General features: G+C 48.7%; 1 protein-coding gene across 2 annotated transcripts in view; it reads left to right on the top strand.

Annotated features, from left to right (window-relative positions):
* The first annotated feature begins 734 nt into the window (after nt 1-734).
* The window catches only part of LOC114228060 (testis-specific gene 10 protein), a 125,567-nt gene continuing 107,230 nt past the window's right edge, over nt 735-19,071 (top strand). The window contains exons 1-2 of one of the 2 annotated variants that reach the window (XM_054728461.1): nt 735-840; nt 11,690-11,818. The gene's annotated coding sequence lies outside the window, so the exon portion shown is untranslated. The remainder of the gene's footprint in view (nt 841-11,689; nt 11,819-19,071) is intronic. The other variant, XM_054728460.1, reaches the window with a different exon arrangement.

Here is a 19,071-nt window from a genome sequence, read left to right as displayed (position 1 = left end):
TTAAAATAGTGTTCCCTAAATAAGAGAAGACAAGTTTAAATAATATTGAACAGGAAAACCGTCGGTACAACATTAAATATCAATTATGTAGTGTACCCTTTCCTTTTTTTGTTAACCATCACCAGTTTTTCTAGAAAGGGACCGGCATGTGGAGAAGGGATACCAATCAGGAATCCCTTTCTTTCACTGCTAGTTCTGCCATTCCCAATTCCACCCAGACTGGACCACACAGAGCTGACCCTGGCCTCCAGGCTGCAGGTTCCCCAGAGTGGGGGCCCCTGGCGCCCATAGAACAGACAGGCCCTCTTCCTGGGTGCTGTGGCAGGACCCAGCCTGGGAGGCTCCCTGACACTCGGCTGCGGCAGGAGATCGCGCCAACCTCCCAGGACCCAAGAGCAGCTCTGCGGGATAACGAGTTCACTGGGTCCAGAACGGTGCCCGACCTATGGGGAAAGTGGTACAACGCCTTGGCAGCAAAGCCATAGGTGTTCCAGAACTTTGGGAAAGCTGCACCCCTAGGCCTACGCATGCGCGTTACTTGCAGGTGCCCCCAGGGCTAGCCCCTGGTTACTAGGAGACCGGACGCTCCTGTGGTAACTCTAGGCGCTGTGGGGCGTGCGCCTGCGCGGCGCGGATGGACCAAGAGAAGGCCTTCCCTAGGCGTCTGCTAGGGCTGGCACGTGAACGTACGCGTCGCCACGTGCGTGGGTGCGCACGCAGGGGTCGTAGTCTCTGCGAGAGGGAGGGTCGAACCAGGTACGCGTGCGCACAGGGACTGGGGGCACGCGAGACCAAAGCGGAGCGAAGGCGCCAGGAAGATGGAGGACAAGCCCCCCTCAGGTACAGAGCGTGAGGGCGGAGTCGACGGCGGCGCGGGGCGGTGCTAACCGCTCCGCCTCCTTCCCGCCAGGTTTCCTCTTCCACCACCTGCACGTCCAGCGGGGCGGGGCCGGGTCCATTTGGGGGTGGGAAGGGCGGGGAAAGGGGCGGAGGATGGGGATGGGGTGGGACTTGAGTCCCGGCGGGAGGCGGGGGCCTGGCAGTCGCCAGGATGAGCTCTGAGGAGGCTGCTGGGCTGAGAAGTCCAGGGAGGGACCTGGAGCTCCAGGTAGAAGCCGCGGTGATGGCCCGGGTTGGGGCCAAGCAGTTTCTGGGCCGGAAGGCCTCTGAGAAGGCAGCTGCAAGAGCGAGTGTGTGGGTCGGGGCGGGGGTGACCCCGAGGCAGGTGTTCACTGCGTGAGCTGCTGCGAGGGGCAGTGGCAGGCAGAGCTGCGGCCCCGGGAAGCCCTCCGGGAGCCAGCTTTGCTGCCGCTGCCATTTCTTAGGAGCGCGGAGTTGAGCCCAGTTCCTATGGTGACCGCTTCGCTTCCTGCCGCCCTGGCTTGGTTGTTGGGGGGACTGTTCGGGGTAGAAACGCTCTGGAGTGGAGCTGAGCAATTGGAAGTCAGAGATCTGGGAGTTCAACCTGGCTCATCCTGACTCCCAACCTCTCACTTCTAAGCTCTTTATAGACTTCGGGAGGCGAAGGGCCGAGATGAAGCCGGCATTCTCCTGAAAATCTCCTATAAGTTCAGTACCCAGGAAAGGCAGGGTAAGCTGGCTTTTGTCTGAAAACTAGTGGAGGCAACTGAATAACTGAGACAGTCATGGACCAGGAATACTTTTTTTTTTCTTTAAATAAAGTCAAGGATCGCGGCATCAGGAAAAGTTTGCAAAGATGACGGGGTCCGACTTTTCCTTCCTCCACTACATGCCCTTATGGCTCACGGTATTCGGTGTTTCAGATGTCCTCTACTGGCATTTCAACTGCACTTTTTGTTGTAAGGAAATAATAACAGTCGGTCTTTAAGTAGAGGAAAATAGGTTAGTTATAAATGTAAAAGGAGAGTGTCACATTCAAATCTGCCTCCAGGATAAAACGTATTTTTGTTTGTATTTTAATTAATCCATGAACTAATGAACTAAATCAGTCTTAATTAGTGGAAAATAATGAGGAAGGTACATTAATGAAGTATTTATTTTAAATAATAAACTTTGGCATTTTTAAATGACAGCTTCCCAAATATATCTTATTTAAAATGATTCTTTTCTGAAAAAAAAATAAATAAATAAACCACTGCTTTAGCCCAGCATATAATCAATTGTAGAGATTTTCTGGGCTGTCTTTCTGTCCTCTTCTTCAGTTGCTTGGTACAGTTTGTTTTAGGATAATTTGCTCTTAAAGTACTCCAGATACAGAGGCAGTTAGAGCAGGTATTATTATATTTATTCCCTTTTCCCATCACACACCCTTCTCCCCTGATGTATCCACTATGCTAGCCACTTCCTTGCTTTTCCTTATTGTTCCTCCATCTTTGTATGTGAACATGCACATTCTAGTTTGGTTTGTTTATGAAATTTTATATAAATGAAAATTTCCTATTCCTTTGCATTTCGTTTATTTACTGGACATTGTTTTAAGATTTATCCTTGTTGTTGCTTATAGTTTGTTTAGTGTTCTAATGTAAGAATTTATCTACAATTTATCTACTCTTCTCTTGAGTGGACACTACAGATTTTACAGTTTTGGTAATGTGAAGAACACTATTGTGAAGTTACTTATATATGTCCCCCATGATACCCTTTTTATTTCCCCATGGTAATCTTTTGAAGTGAGCTAGTTAGTAAGGCAGTTCCATAACTTAGCTATGCTATAAAATCACTTTATTTGTTATTAAATTCTTTCAGTTCAGAAAAGCCTTTTGAAAACAGCTATTTTAACCCCTTATGTTTCAGAGAGGTCTTGATAAGTCAGTAATGGGCAACCTTTTGAGCTTGGTGTGTCAAACTTCGCCAAAAAACTGAGCATAACTCGGGTAGTGTGTCACTTTGAGGAGAAAACTAACTCCAAGACTCTAGTCGCAAATGTTTCATCCTCAAGAGCAGCAAATGTTTCATCCTCAGCATGCGGCCGCGTGTCATCAGAAATGGCTATGTGTGTCAGTGCTGACACGCATGTCATAGGTTCGCCATCACTGTATAAGAGGTACCTCCCCTAAGGCCCTTTATTTATGAACTTTTAAAACAAGTTATTTCTTTACAGTATAATTTGATTTGAAGAGAATTGAGAACTTTGGATTTGAATGGAATGCCTAGGAGAGGTTATTTCATTTTCATAAGAAAAGTTAACTATTGTGGCTTTACTATTTTGTTTGAGGTGAATTCCCAAAACGTTTACTTGCAGATATCTTACCTTATAATAGACAAATATGCAAATTGACCGCACCTTCGCTACGCCCAAGCCACGCCCACCAACCAAGCCACGCCCACCAACCACGCCCACCAGGAAACCGTTGCAGGGACGTTGGGGTATGGCGGAGCCCAAGGCCGGGAAAGCCGCGGGAGGCTTTCCCGGCCTTGGGCACCAGCAGGGAGCCTGCACCGATCGCAGGAAACCACTGGGGGTCGGCTCCTGCGATCGGTAGCAGGGACGCTGGGTGCTGCCGAGCCCAAGGCCAGGAAAGCCTCAGGTGGAGGCTTTCCCAGCCTTGGGCACCAGCGGGGAGCCTGCACCGATCACAGGAAACCACTGCGGGGAGCCTGCACCGATCACAGGAAACCACTGCTCCTGCGATCCTTAGCAGGGATGTTGGGTGCAGCCGAGCCCAAGGTCACTGCCCGGGGCCAAGCCCCGACCCTGAAAGAAGGCAGAAGGCGGTGGCCACAGCCAAGGCCTGGGTCCCCGGTGCCCGCAGAAAACTGGTGCAGGCAGCCAGGTGAATGAAGGTCTATTGCACGAATCTTCGTGCAAACGGGCTACTAGTTTATTATAAACACAAATAATTGTTTATGATATCTCAAAATTGTCATAAATTTTTGTGTGCTTCTCTATATCTCCCTGTTAGTGAGGCTAGTCCTACTCCAAAATGTCTGTATAAACATTTGGAGACAGTTTTATAAAAAACACACCAAGTTGACCTTTAGCGGAATCAGAATCTCATATAAAATACTCCAGTATTTTTAATTCTATCAAAATATTCAGTAGAGATTTATTGAGCACATATTATATACCTGATATTTTGCTCAGCATTGATGATACTTTTTAGCACATGACCCTACCTCCTTTTTTACTGAAAAATTAAAATTCTACCAGGCAGGAACTTCTTCAAATTTCTAACTCTATCTTAATCTTCACCCAACCTTTCTCTTTTTTTGTTTTAGAGGAAAAAATTTCTACCCCTTATCTAACCCTTCACCTGAACCTCCTTTTCTCTTTCTTGTCTCGGAGGACAGTGCATAGCTTGTACCTCGGTTTCCCCTTGTTATCTCAGTGGCCTTTTTCCATTAGTTAGCATTAACCCATGTCTTAAAATCTTTATTGTGTTCACACTGCATGGCTTCTTAACCCGGAGTACAAGAATTTAGGGGGTTCTTGAATCCCCTGAAACTGTCAAGTTGTGTATGTGTTTGCATTTAGGAGACAACCCTGGGCTTTTGTTTAATTCTGGAAGCTTTCCTTGATGTAAAGAGAATTAAGAAACGAGATTTTCTAGCCCTGGCTGATTTGGCTCAGTGGATAGAATGTTGGCCTGTAGACTGAAGGGTCTCTGGATCTATTCCAGTCAAGGGCACATGCCTGGGTTGCTGGCTCAATCCCCAGTTGGGGGCGTGCAGGACATAACCAATCAATGATTCTTTTTCATCATTGATGTTTCTACCTCTCTTCCTCTCCCTTCTTCTCTGAAATCAATAAAAATATCTTTTATAAAAAAGAAAAGGAACAAGATTTTCTACTTTGTAATGACCCTTCAACAACCTTGGTCTTTTCTAACTTTCACTCTACCTCTCTTCTCATAATAATGCTTCCTTTTCCTTAGTACTAACTCTTTTATTAGTCCCAGTCAAACTTGCTTCCACCCCATCCCTACCATTAAAACTACTTTGTTCCAGTCATCAAAATTGATTATATTGAAAATGTCTTATTGAGTACCAATTTTGTGCTGTGCATCTTTCTATGCATTACAGCTATAACAATAAGCAGATAAGAGCCTAGATCTCTTGGACTTTACCTTCTAGTAGTGGGGGGGGGAGGGGAGGGAACTAGTGAAGAAATAAATGATATAATTTCAAATGAAATAAGTGTAAATCTATCCTATCTAATAAAAGAGTAATATGCAAATTAACCATCACTCCGCTACACCCACCAGCCACTCCCACCAGCTAATCAGGAGCGAGTATGCAAATTAACCCAACCAAGATGACTGCGGCCACAGAGAGAGCAGGAGGGAGGCTTGGGTTTCCCCGGGGTTGGAGGAAGCCAAGCTTTCTGCACACCCTGGCTGGCCCAGGCCTCTGCTTAAGGCTACAAAGTTTTAATTGTAGAAGATAAATAAATCCCAGATACCAGGGCCTCCGCTTGGGTCGCCGGGGGACGTGGCCGGCCTGCAAACCATCACAGGCCCCTCGCCCAGGCTGCCCCATGCCCCAAGGGAACCCCCACCCTGATCCAGGTCACCCTTCAGGGCAAACCAGCTGGCCCCCACCCATGCACCAGGCCTCTATCCTATCTAATAAAAGAGTAATATGCAGATTGACCATCACTGCAACACACAAGATAGCTGCCCCCATGTGGTCAAAGATCCTGCCCCATGTGTACACAAGATGGCTGCCACAAGATGGCCAGCAGGGGAGGGCAGTTGGGAGGGACCAGGCCTGCAAGGGAAGACAGTTGGGGGCGATCAAGCCTGCAGGGGAGGGCAGTTAGGGGTGACCAGGCCAGCAGAGGAGGGAAGTTGGGGGCAAACAGGCTGGCAGGGGAGCAGTTAGACATCAATCAGGCTGGCAGGGGAGTGGTTAGGGGGTGATCAGGCTGGCAGGCTGAAGGGGTTAGGGGCAATCAGGAAGGCAGGCAGGCGAGCAGTTGGGAGCCAGCAGTCCTGGATTGTGAGAGGGATGTCCGACTGCCCGTTTAGGCCCAATCCCGGTGGGCAGTTTAGTCGGGCATCCCGTTTAGTCGGACATCCCTTGAGGGTTCCCAGATTGGACAAGGGGCAGGCTGGGCTGAGGGACACCCCCCGCCCAGGCATGAATTTCATGCACCGGGCCTCTAGTATATATATAAAAGCCTAAGTGACCATTATAACCGATCAACTGGTCAACTGGTCGATATGACACACACTGACCACCAGGGGGAAGATGCTTAATGCAGAAGCTGCTTCCTGGTAGTCAGTACGCTCCCACAGCCAACCTCCCACAAGTGGCCAACCTCCTGAGGTCCTTCCCCAGGGACTGGGAGAGACAGCCCCAAATTGGCCCTGATCACTGGCCAGGCTGAGGGACCCCACCCATGCATGAATTTGTGCATTGGGCCTCTAGTAACCTAATAAGAGAGTGACAAGGAGAGAGGCTACTTTAGATAAGAGGTCAGGGAAGAACCCAAGAGCTGAGCTGGGGTAAGATGGAGCCAGCCATGGGCTGGGCCTTACCATGTAATGATATTGGTACAGGAGAGGAACAGAAAGAAAACCGATAAAGCTGGCAGGTGGACAATGAAAAAAGTACTGGGTCTATTTAGGAAAGTGAAGGCAGGGCCCAAATCATACAGGACCTTAAAACGTGGACTTTATTCTAATTGCATTGGGGAGCCATTGGAGTGTTTTTGAGGAGGATCTCATTGTTTTAAAGTGAGTCTTTTGATCTCCATTTGGAAAATAGTTGTAGGGAGCAACATGGAAGCAGAAAGACCAGTTAGGAAACTTGTAGCAATCCATGTGGGAGATGATGGTGACTTGAACCATGGAGGTGGTAATACAACTGCAGAGAAGGGGGTGGATTTGGAGTTAGAACCATCAGGGCTTGGTGATGGATTTGATGGGGATCAGGGAGAGAGGAAACAGGTGACTCCTCTGGCACTGCCTTAGGCACTGCCATTTGACCTGGGAGAGCCTGGGAAGGAGCATAGTGGAGGTGTGTTGAGAGCAGACTGCAGGTGGGAGAATTAGAGGTCTGTTTTACACAAGTTGCCATGGCTGTGGACGTCCAATAAACACAATATAATGTGCTCTGATAGGCTATGTTCATAGTTTTTTGGGAACATGTAAAATCTATGCTGTCTTTTGGAGGGAAGTAGAACTCAGAAATACTCTTTTGTATTCCTTTTCTCTGTATTCCCTTAGCATTCATGTGCATTCATTCCTCTGGTGTGCACTAATCTTGCTGTACTCTAATTTATGATTTATTAGTTCTGGAGTTCCCTAGATCACTGAGAGTTGAAATTTTAGCTTTTTATTTGGTTTCCATATTTCTGTCCCCAGAATCAAATGTTGGGTCATCATTACTCTGTTCATAAATTTGAGAATCGAATAAATGTGACTGTTACAGTCTGATAGTATGAATTGAAACAGTGATAGGAATGGAAGATAGAAATTTGAGAGAGAGTTCAGTGCAAAATCAGTAGGACTTGATGGCCAATTAGATAAGTTGAATCACTGAGAAGAATTTGGAATAATAGTAATTGTTAATAATAATAATTATATATATACTGAGTGGCCAGATTATTATGATCTCTGAATGCATAATAATCTGGCCATTCAGTGTGTGTATGTATGTGAATATATATATATATATATATATATATATATATATATATATATATATATATTTATTTATTTATTTTAGAGGCCCGGTGCATGAATTCGTGCATGGGTGGGGTCTGGCCAGCCTGGCCAGGGGGAGGGGACATGGGTGGTTGGCCAGCCTGCCTGCTGGTCGAACTCCTGGTCGAGGGGACAATTTACATATTAGCCTCTTATTATATAGGATATACACTGAGTGGCCATATTATTATGCGTTCAGAGATCATAATAATCTGGCCACTCGGTGTATATAGACTTGTTTTAGCCAGGCACTTTCCTAAGTGCTTTACTTATATGAATCCTCACAGCAGCTCTTTGAGGCCAGTACTGTTATCATTCCCATTTTATAGGTGAAGCCTTGGCCAGAGAAGTAACTTGCCCCTAGTCATGCAGCTAAGAAGCGGCAGAACTAGCATGATGAACATGAACAGTCTGATGCTAATGAACACACTCTTAACCACTCTGCTATGTTACTTCCCAATTGAGAATGATTGTGGTTCTCACTTGGATGTTCATGATAACAATTTGCTGCTCGCACAGTACTTTTACTTTTCTTGTATTCTCTGAGATCTGTACAGGAACACAAGTTCCATTCATCATCCATTTAAAGATCATGGAAATGTGGAGAATATTCTGGTGGCAGGCTAGACAAGGGTATTTCCGATATATTAATTTCTCTCCCTTTTTACTGCCTCCTAAGCTAGTGCAGGGAAAGGAGCAGCTCTAATGTGATAGTCTCTTGGCCTCTTCCTACTTTTAATTTCTAGGTTAGTCTGATGGGTAATTTTATAGAACCCCCACTTGACTATTGAGATTTCCAAACAGAAGAAGGAATATTTAATTTTATCTGCTTTAGTATACTGCTTCTTTGTCACATCTGCAAAATTTTATGATACCTTCCTATAGTACAGACAGCTCTGTGCAGGTTGGGGCAGTACAGAGAGCTCTAGGACATCGCTTGTTCGTAACATTCTAATGACCATGTGAGGGAGATATACATCCAGAAAAACCAAATAGCTACATAAGTTGTTCTGTAACTACTATATACAAAGTCTCATTGAAGAAGTGATTACTGTTCGATGGAGAAGACAAAGAAAACCTCCTAGAGAATATAGAATTCAAGCTGAACCTTAGAAGTGTCTTTAAATGGAGAAAAGGGTGAGGGCAAAGCTTATGAATAAAAGATGACCTGTTTCTGAATGTATAAAGAATATGTGGAGTAATTTGGAATAGTTTGTCTTTAACAGGGGAGTTCTTAGAGGAGATAAATTTGGAGATGTGGGAAGGGATCAAATTATGAAGAACTCAATGTTAGGCAGGTTTAGACTTGACTTGATTTCTCTGAATTAATTTGGGCTGAGGCCTATTAAAAAAACACACCATATATATATATATATATATATATATATATATATATATATATGGTGTGTTTTTTTTATATATATATATATATTTGATATTAGAGAGGAAGGGAGAGGGAGAAAGAATAGAAATATCAATGATGAGAGAGAATCATTGATCAGCTGCCTCCTGCATGACCTCTACTGTGGATAGAGTCTGAAAAGGCTTGTGCTCTTTACAGGACTTGAACCCCAGACCATTCAGTCTGCAGGCCAATGCTCTATCCAGTGAGCCAAACCAGCTAGGGCCTGAGGCCTATTTTACAATAAGATGAAGAGTAAATATTAATTCACTGCTCATTTCATGAGATTTTTTATGGGTCTAGTCTCTGTACTAGCCAAATAAGGATTGCTGAGCAGCTTTTAAGAAATGCAGTGTCGCCCTAACCAGTTTGGCTCAGTGGATGGAGCGTCAGCGGACTGAAGGGTCTCAGGTTCGATTCCGGTCAAGGGCATGTACCTTGGTTGCGGGCACATTCCCAGTAGGGAGTGTGCAAGAGGCAGCTGATCAATGATTCTCTCTCATTGATGTTTCTAACTCTATCCCTCTCCCTTCCTCTCTGTAAAAATCAATAAAATATATTTTTAAAAAAAAAGAAAAAGAAATGCAGTGTCTCAGGCCTATCTTCTATATATATATAAAAGCCCAAGCGAGCAAATGACCTGTCACTATGATGTGCACTGACCACCAGGGGGCAGACGCTCAATGTAGGAGCTACCCCCTGGTGGTAAGTGTGCTCCCACAGCAGAGTGCTGCTCAGCTGACCGACCGGTCCCAGCAGCCCACCAGCCCAGTGGCAGCCACTCAGTCCCTCAGTAGTCCTGCAGGTCCAATTTCCAGAGAACTGGCCAGGCACCGATGGATCAGCGTCCCCAGCACAATCACAATAATGCCACAGGCCTCCTGGAAGTTGGCCTTGGGCACCATGGCCACTTCCCCTCCCTAGACACTCTGCAAAGAAGAAACGATATAAAAGCAGCCACCAGGTGGCTCCCGACTACCAGCACAAAGGTCAGCGGGACAGATCCCTGGCCTGTAAGGGCATCCCACCACCTGCCTGGAGGGCCGATAGCGTCCCATGCCCCTCCTCACCCCCTTGGGACGGGTGCCAGATTCGGGCTCATGGCTGGTGAGTGCTGCTGCTGCTGAGGCATGAGCCTCTTGCGATCAGGACTGACTGGGCGTGAGCCTGCAACAGGCGAAGCGGGGCCAGGATGAGCAGGAGTGGCAGGCAGGAGTGGCTGGCAGGAGTGGCTGGCAGTGGTGGACTGCCAATCCCCGCAGGCCATGCCGAGGGACCCCACCCGCACATGAATTTGTGCACCGGGCCTCTAGTTGTGGATAAAAATCTGCATTTTAACAAGATTCCCAAGTGACTCATATATTCACTAAAACCTGAAAAATACTGCTATAGTGAGGAGTCATTTGATTCTGTTATTCTAAGTGAACTATTTATAACTAGGGACATATTTTTCAACAGAAACTGTATAAGGAATGGTAATTTGGGTTTCAGCTTATGCCATAAAGGCCTAAATGATTCATAATTAGAAATACCCTGTGGGAGCTAACGCTTAAGTTCCAAATGAGGCAGCAACTGCTGAAATGTAAACCAAAAAAGCACACTTGTATTTTGGTTAGGAAAGGGAAAGAGGAAGATTAATCTGTCACACTGCTAAGTGTTAGATTGGACAAGGTGTGACTCAAGGTCAGTGACTAGGGAATCCTGATCCTGTAATATCTGGGGCACTAGATTTTAGAGAATAACAGCTGTGTTGCTAGGAGAGATCTAGGACGCTTGTAGCAAATTCTCTCTTCCGTAACATACAGGCAGCCTTGAGTCAGGAAAAGAACTGATTATTTTCCTAAATTATACAATTTCTAAGATACATTGTCAAGTAAAAAAAGCACAGTGCATAGTAGTATGTATAATATGTTAAAGTGAAATATTTGGTTATTTTGCTCATGAAAAAAATGTACACACCAGAAAAAAATTCTAGAAATGGAATTATTGTTATGTTGCTAGATTTTATATAATTGTTTTCCATAAATATTGTGTCAATTTACACTGCCACCAATGATATATAACAACGCTACATTATATATCCAACTATTTTATCTTTGCCAAGGTGAGTTAAAAAATGGTATCCAATGTTGTTTTAATGTGTATCCCTCTAAATGGCGAGATTGAGTATCTTTAAATCTATTTGAAAGCCATGTATGTGAAATATCCATATTCTTTTTTCTATTCGGGTATTTCATTTCCTTTCTTATTTATAGGAATTATTTATATATTAGAGAGAAGTCAGCCCTTTGTGATATGTGTAGCAAACCTTTTTGGAAAAAACAGGCCTAGAGATAGACTACTTAATTTGCTGCTGACCCAATATTTTCTTAGTACAGTGATTACCAAGGGGATAGGATGGGGTATGTCTCTTTTGAAAAGCATATTCATATTGTAGTTTTATATTTGGAAAGCACACAGAAAAAGTTTTAGAACATAAAATGTTAAGAAGGTAAAGCTTGCTGAAATACTCTTTGCTGGTGTGACAAGGTTAAAACCAATTGGAAATGTATCTAAGAATGTGGTTAAACTAAAAAATTTATTGACTGTTGTGAGAAATCACAAAACTGTTTTAAAAAGCATGTCCTGGTATTATTCCTGTTCTTCCCACTAGGTTACCACCAAAGAACATGATTTTGGTCTAGGGGCTCCAGTTTCCGAAGCTGGAAAATACCAGAATACTCTCCAGCTAGAACAACAAGTGAGAACTCAAGATAAATTCATCTCTACACTGAAATTACAGGTTACATTTAATTAATTAATTTATTTATTTGTTTATTTTTCTTTAATTTCTTTATTGATTAAGGTGTCACATATTTGTCTTCATCCCCCCATTCCCATCCCACACCCCTCCCCACGGATGCCCCAACCCCCTGTTGAACTTAACCATTGGTTAGGCTCATATGCATGCACACAAGTCCTTTGGTTGATCTCTCCCCCCTCCCCCCACCTTCCCCTATCCTCCCTCTGAGTCCCGATAGTCCGATCGATGCCTCCTTGTTTCTGGTTCTGTTCTTGTTCATCGGTCTATGTTGTTCATCATTTCCCCTAGATGAGCGAGATCATGTGTCACTAGAGATATACTTATAAGAACTGAATGTGAGACGAGCAATAATAGTTATGCTGACAGGCAAATGAATCAGTCTATAGTGAGTTTCTTTCTGGACCAACAGTTCTTTTGAGACCCAATTTCAATGTCCACCAGTTCCTTATGTGTACATGTCGGCACTGACCGCTCAGCTCTGGATGGTGGACAAATGGTGGTAATGCAGGTCCGACTCCCTCTGGTTTGGTCTCGGCCGGACCCAGGGGCACGGCTTCACCCGGACTCAGGGGCACGTGGCCTCACCCGGACCCAGGGGGCGCGTGGCCTCACCTGGACGCAGGTGCGCGGCCTCACCCGGACCCGGGACCCAGCCTCACCCGGATCCAGGGGCACACGGCCTCACCCGGACCCGGGATCCAGCTTCACCAGGACCCAGGGGCGCGTGGCCTCACCCGGACCCAGGTGCACGCCGCCTCACCCGGACCCGGGACCCAGCCTGACCTGGATCCAGGGGCACACGGCCTCACCCGGACCCTGGGATCCAGCTTCACCTGGACCCAGGGGCGCGAGGCCTCACCCGGACCCAGGTGCGCGCGGCCTCACCCGGACCTGGGACCCAGCCTCACCCGGATCCAGGGGCACACGGCCTCACCCGGACCTGGGATCCAGCTTCACCCGGACCCAGGGGCGCGTGGCCTCACCCGGACCCAGGGGCGCATGGCCTCTCCCAGACCCAGGGTCACGTGGCCTCACCCCGACCCAGGTGTGCGCGGCCTCACCCGGACCCAGGACCCAGCCTCACCCATATCCGGGCACATGGCCTCACCCGGACCTGGGATCCAGCTTCATCCGGACCCAGGGGCATGAGGCCTCACCTGGACCCAGGGGTGCGTGGCCTCTCCCAGACCCAGGGGCGCGTGGCCTCACCCTGACCCAGGTGCGCGCGGCCTCACCCGGACCTGGGACCCAGCCTCACCCGGATCCAGGGGCACACGGCCTCACCCGGACCCGGGATCCAGCTTCACCCGGATCCAGGGGTGCGTGACCTCACCCAGACCCAGGGGTGCGTGGCCTCTCCCAGACCGGGACCCAGCCTCACCCAGATCCAGGGGCACACGGCCTCACCTGGACCCAGGATCTAGCTTCACCCGGACCCAGGGGCGCGTGGCCTCTCCCGGACCCAGGGGCGCGTGGCCTCACCCAGATCCAGGGGCGCATGGCCTCACCCGGACCCAGGGGCGCGTGGCCTCTCCCAGACCCAGGGGCGCGTGGCCTCACCCCGACCCAGGTGCGCGCGGCCTCACCTGGACCCGGGACCCAGCCTCACCCGGATCCAGGGGCACACGGCCTCACCCGGACCCGGGATCCAGCTTCACCCGGACCCAGGGGCGCGTGGCCTCACCTGGACCCAGGGGCGTGTGGCCTCTCCCGGACCCAGGGTCGCGTGGCCTCACCCGGATCCAGGGTCGCATGGCCTCACCCTGACCCAGGACCCAGCCTCACCCGGATTCAGGGGCACACGGCCTCACCCAGACCCAGGGGCGTGTGGCCTCACCCGGATCCAGGGGCGCACGGCCTCACTCGGACCCGGGATACAGCTTCACCCAGACCCAGGGGCACGTGGCCTCTCCCGGACCCAGGGCGTGGCGTCACCTGGACCCAGGGGCGCGACCTCACCCGGGCCCGGGACACAGCCTCACCCGAACCCAGGGGCGCGGCCTCACCCGGACCCGGGACCCAGCCTTACCCAGACCCAGGACCCAGCCTTACCCAGACCCAGGGGCATGAGGTCTCACCTAGACCCAGGGGCGTGTGACCACACCCGAGCCCAGAGGCGCGCAGCCTCGCCCGGACCCGGGACCCAGCCTCTCCCGGACCCAGGGGCGTATGGCTTCACTCGGACCTGGGATCCAGCTTCACCCGGACCCAGGGGCGCATGGCCTCACCCGGACTCAGGGGCGTGTGGCCTCACCCGGACCCAGGGGCGCGTGGCCTCACCCGGACCCAGGGGCGCGCGGCCTCTCCCAGACCCAGGGTTGCGTGGCCTCACCCAGGTCCAGGGGCGCACGGCCCCACCCGGACCCAGGATCCAGCCTCACCCGGACCTAGGGGCGCATAGCCTCACCCGGACCCAGGGGGGCGGCCCCACCCGGACCCTGGACCCAGCCTCACCCGGACCCAGAAGTGTGCGGCCTTACCCAGATCCAGGGGCATGTGGCCTCGCCCGGACCCGGGACCCAGCCTCACCCTGACCCAGTTCCCAGCCTCACCCAGACCCAGGGGCGCGCGGCCTCACCCAGACCCAGGACCCAGCGGGGTTTCGTCTTCTTGATCCCAATTCCTGTTGGTCCATTCCCTCTCAGCAATTCCTTCGGCCATTTTCTCAGAGCTCCAGGGCGGCTGCCGCAGAACTTGTTGGTGGGCTCGGCGAAGCTCCGGTGTGCCCGGTGCACGGTGGTGGTCTGGTCCGGTGTCGCTGCGTCGGCCCTTGGGTCTGCAGCGGTGGCCGGTCGCCAAGCGTGCGCACCTGGCCGCTTCCGGGGCGTTGAGATTCTTGAAGGACTTGGAGGTCAGCAAGCGCGGAGTCTCCCACCCCATGTCTCCCAGGGGCTCGCCTGTCCGTGCTCGGCAGTGAGCGGAGCCGTCCCCTCAGCCGGAGACCTCCAGGGGAACTGCGCCGAGCACGTCCCAGGCCGCCATTGTGTCGCCTGAGCCGTAGTTCTTAAAGTGTGGTCTTTGGGTCACCGGCATCAGCATCATCCCGCGTACCCCTCTCTTTTATTCTAGTTGTAGAGCATCTGCTCAGCCAGTCCTCCGGTGGTTCTGGATGGTGTCTGCTCTGCTCTCCCGTCATAGTCTCAAAATTGTTGTGGTAGGCAACGATCAGGCTTTTGCCTATATTTAATTTATATATGTATTTATTTCCCTGAATTAATCTTGGCTGGGTCCTATCCTACATAATAATAGACAAATATGCAAATTGACCGCACCTTTGCTACATCAAAGCCACGCCGACCAGCCAAGCCACGCCCACCAACCAATCAGGATGAGTATACAAATTACCCCAACAAAGATGGCGGCTAATTTGCATATCAAGACAGCGTAGAAAGAAGCCAAGAGCTGCAGAAGGGAGCAAAGCTGCGGAGAAGCAAGAAAGCCGGCGGGGGGGAGGAGAAGGGAGGAGCGGAGGCGGGGCCGGGGGAGAAGGAAGAAAAGCAGGCAGGCTGGCGGAGAAGGCGGGGTGGGGGAGAAGGGAGGAGTGGAGGCGGGGCCGGGGGAGAAGGGAAAAGCAGGCGGGCTGGTGGAGAAGGCGGGGCGGGGGAGAAGGGAGGAGCGCAGGTGGGGCCGGGGGAGAAGGGAGGAGCGGAGGCGGGGCCAGGGGAGAAGGAAGAAGAGTGGGAGGGCTGGCGGAGAAGGGAGAAAAGCAGGGAGGCTGGAGGAGAAGGCGGGGCGGGGGACAAGGGAGGAGAGCAGGCAGGGCGGGGTAGAGTGCAGCAGGAAACCCTATTGCAGGATTTTTCCTGCAATGGGAACGCTAGTTTTAAAATAAGACAGAGAACATTAATTCAGTGCTGGCTTATGGTTTTTATTTTATGGGTCTAAAATCATTTCATTTTTATCTTAGCCATTTTGATGCACAGAGTCTGAATCAGTGAGTGCAAACTGTGTGCCATGTATTTTATTAGGTGCTTTCAAGTACATAATCTTACTTCATCCCAACCTTGTGAAACAGTGTCGTTACTTCTATTTTACAGACATGGAAGCTGAAGTTCCAAGAGGTTAAAGAATTATGATACTGGACTAATGAATGACAGAGCTAGGATTTCTCTGAATTCCCAAGTTAGTTAGGATTTGAATTCTGTACTCTGAACTCCAAGTTCAGCATTGTTTCTCTTCTGGTGCCTAATCTGTGGGGTAGCTATTAATTAAGGTCATTGAAAGAAATTGCCTCTTGAAGGAAGAAGGAGTAGACTTACTTTTCTATAATGCTCTTACTAAGTACAGCTAAAAACCCTGAACATTATGTATAAAACAAGCATAGAACACTGAAAGGCGGGAAGAAGAAGGAAGACTGACTAGGGACCCCAACACACCAAGAATGACACGTTAGTGAGTTCCTAGATTTTCTTTTTGCCCCATATATTCCAGACAGAATGCTCAGAAACAACAATGGGTGCAGACAAAACAGTCTCAGAAAAGCGGTCTGTCTCTAGCCAAAGGACTAGGAAAGGGACAGCCTAGCAAGGAAGACTCCTTTTAGACAATAACTGCCTGCTCTAAGCAACACAGTGGAAAACCTATAGCTCCGTTCCTGCCCGCAAAGGCTGAGTAAAGAGCCTAGCCCGTTATCCTTGCCAGGCTGTCACAAGAAGCCCCAGCTGTACCTCCTACCCTCTTCTCCCTCCCCTCCCCCTGCCAACTTCTCCATCCCCACAAGGTGGTGTCAAAGAAGAAGGCTTGTGTTGGGAACCAAGACTTTTGTGCCCACAAGGCAGTAAGGGAAGTTCCCAACCCCATTGTGTGTGAAGTACATGGGGAGCCTACAAGCACCTAGCCCCACCCCCACCGGGTGGTGTGAAGTGCCTCCTTTCCTCCTTGCTGGAGTGATGTCTGAGGAGAATATGCAGAGTTAGGGCTTTACGGTGACCCAGCATGAACAAGTCCACCACCCACAGTGGCAGTGGTGGACATGTGAGAGCAGTAACGAGGCAGCTCTGCTCTTCCTGCTGCTGTGGTTTCAGCAGAGGCCTAGTGAGGAGTCTGAACGTCCATCCCTGCCTAGCAGGAACAAGGAGCTTCACCTTCTCCAGGTGTCCATGGAAGCCTCCTGTAAAAACTGGACTTCCACACCCCCCGCCCCGCTCCCCCTCCCCTCAGCAGAACAAAGACGTGCCCTCTTTTCTAGCTGGAGCAGTGTCACAGGAAGCCCACTAAAACACAGGATCCAGAGTCTTAGAATGTCAGGTTTCAATTAAAAGAAAAAATCACTCCTTGTCCTAAGAATCAGGAAGCTCTCAATTTCAGTGAGAAAAGACAAGATATGCCAGGACCGATATGAAATAGATATTGCAATGATCTGACAAGGATTTTAAATCAGGCAAGAATTTTATGAGTGCTTTAGCAAGCAATTTTGAATATTTCTATGGCACACAAAAGAAAATAGAGATGAATCAAATGGAAATTACCAAGTTGTTCTTTAGTAAGTGAATGGATAAGCAAACTGCGAATAGAATGGAATTATAAAAAGAGATGAGTTGTTAAGCCACAATAAAACATAAAGGAACATTAAAAGGAGAAAAAAGCCTATCTGAAAAGGTTACATACTCTGATTCCAACTATATGACCCTCTGGAAAAGACAAAACATAGAGACATTAGAAAGAGCACCCACTGCTAGTGACTTGGGGGGAGGAGTGATGAATGGAGCACAGGTGATTTTTATGTCATGAAACTATTCTGTATGATAAAATAATGATGGATATATGTCAGTATTATTTGTCAGAACCCAAAGAATGAACCCTAATGTAAGCTATGGACTTCAGTTAGTGATAATGTGTTGATGTTGGCTTATCAATTGTAACAAGATGTAAATAAGAAGGGAGAGTGAGTGTGCATGTTTGAGGTGGGGAAACAAAAGGTATGTGGGAAATATCTGTAATTCCCTGTCAATTTTTCTATATACCTAAAACTGCACTAAATTTGTGAGTACAAGTCTTCTACCTCCTTAGTTATGTTTATTCCTAGTTATCTTATTTTTTTGTTGCAGTAGTGGCCCCCACCCGTGCACCAGGCCTCTATCCTATCTAATAAAAGAGTAATATGCAAATTGACCCATCACTCCCACACACAACATGGCTGCCCCCATGTGGTCAAAGATCCTGCCCCCATATGGACACAAGATGGCCACCACAAGATGGCCAGCAGGGGAGGGCAGTTGGGAGGGACCAGGCCTGCAGAGGAGGGAAGTTGGAGATGACTGGGCCTGCAGGGAAGGGCAGTTAGGGGGGACCCAGGCCTGCATTGGAGAGCAGTTGGGGGGAACAGGCCTGCAGGGGAGGGCAGTTAGGGGTAACCAGGCCTGCAGGGGATGGCAGTTAGGGGTGACCAGGCCTGCAGGGGATGGCAGTTAGGGGTGACCAGGCCTGCAGGGGATGGCAGTTAGGGGCAATCAGGCTGGCAGTGGAGCAATTAGGCATCAATCAGGCTGGCAGGAGAGTGGTTCGGGGGTGATCAGGTTGGCAGGCAGAAGCAGTTAGGGGCAATCAGGAAGGCAGGCAGGCGAGCAGTTGGGAGCCAGCAGTCCTGGATTATGAGAGGGATGTCCAACTGCCCGTTTAGGCCTGATCTGGGATCAGGCCTAAACGGGCAGTTGGACATCTCTCGAGGGTTCCCAGATTGGAGAGGGTGCAGGCTGGGCTGAGGGACACCCCCCCACACACACACGTGCATGAATTTCGTGCACCGGGCCTCTGGTAATATATAAATTGATTAATAAATAAACAATAACAACATGATATAACAACACAAAGACATGATATAAAAACAATAAAACATGATATAAAAATAACATTGATAAAACCCATGACTGATAAAAAAAATGACTGATAAATTGATTAAACTTATTCTAATATCTCCCTGTATACCACATTAAGAATAAAAACACTTTCAGAGTGCTTGACTAATTTCCCTTGTGATGAACTTTTACAACTTTAACTTTAATGTCACAGTTCTTTGAACTCGAGAGAAAGCAACATATAACTGACCATGTCCAAAAATGGGTTCAGGTAGGAATATTCCTACTCTGTCTAGATTGGCACCAGTGAGAGCTTTATATGTATCACACATGAGTGAATCAACTTAGCCTTTCATAGATATAGAATAAACTTGCTTAATTAGACCTGCTTTCTGATTTAGCTTAACTTTTTCTAGCCAGTGAAGCACCCCAACTTCT

The sequence above is a fragment of the Eptesicus fuscus genome, chromosome 16 (genome assembly GCF_027574615.1).
Source record: "Eptesicus fuscus isolate TK198812 chromosome 16, DD_ASM_mEF_20220401, whole genome shotgun sequence".
NCBI lineage: Eukaryota > Metazoa > Chordata > Mammalia > Chiroptera > Vespertilionidae > Eptesicus > Eptesicus fuscus.
This window is presented reverse-complemented; position numbering and strand designations above follow the sequence as displayed.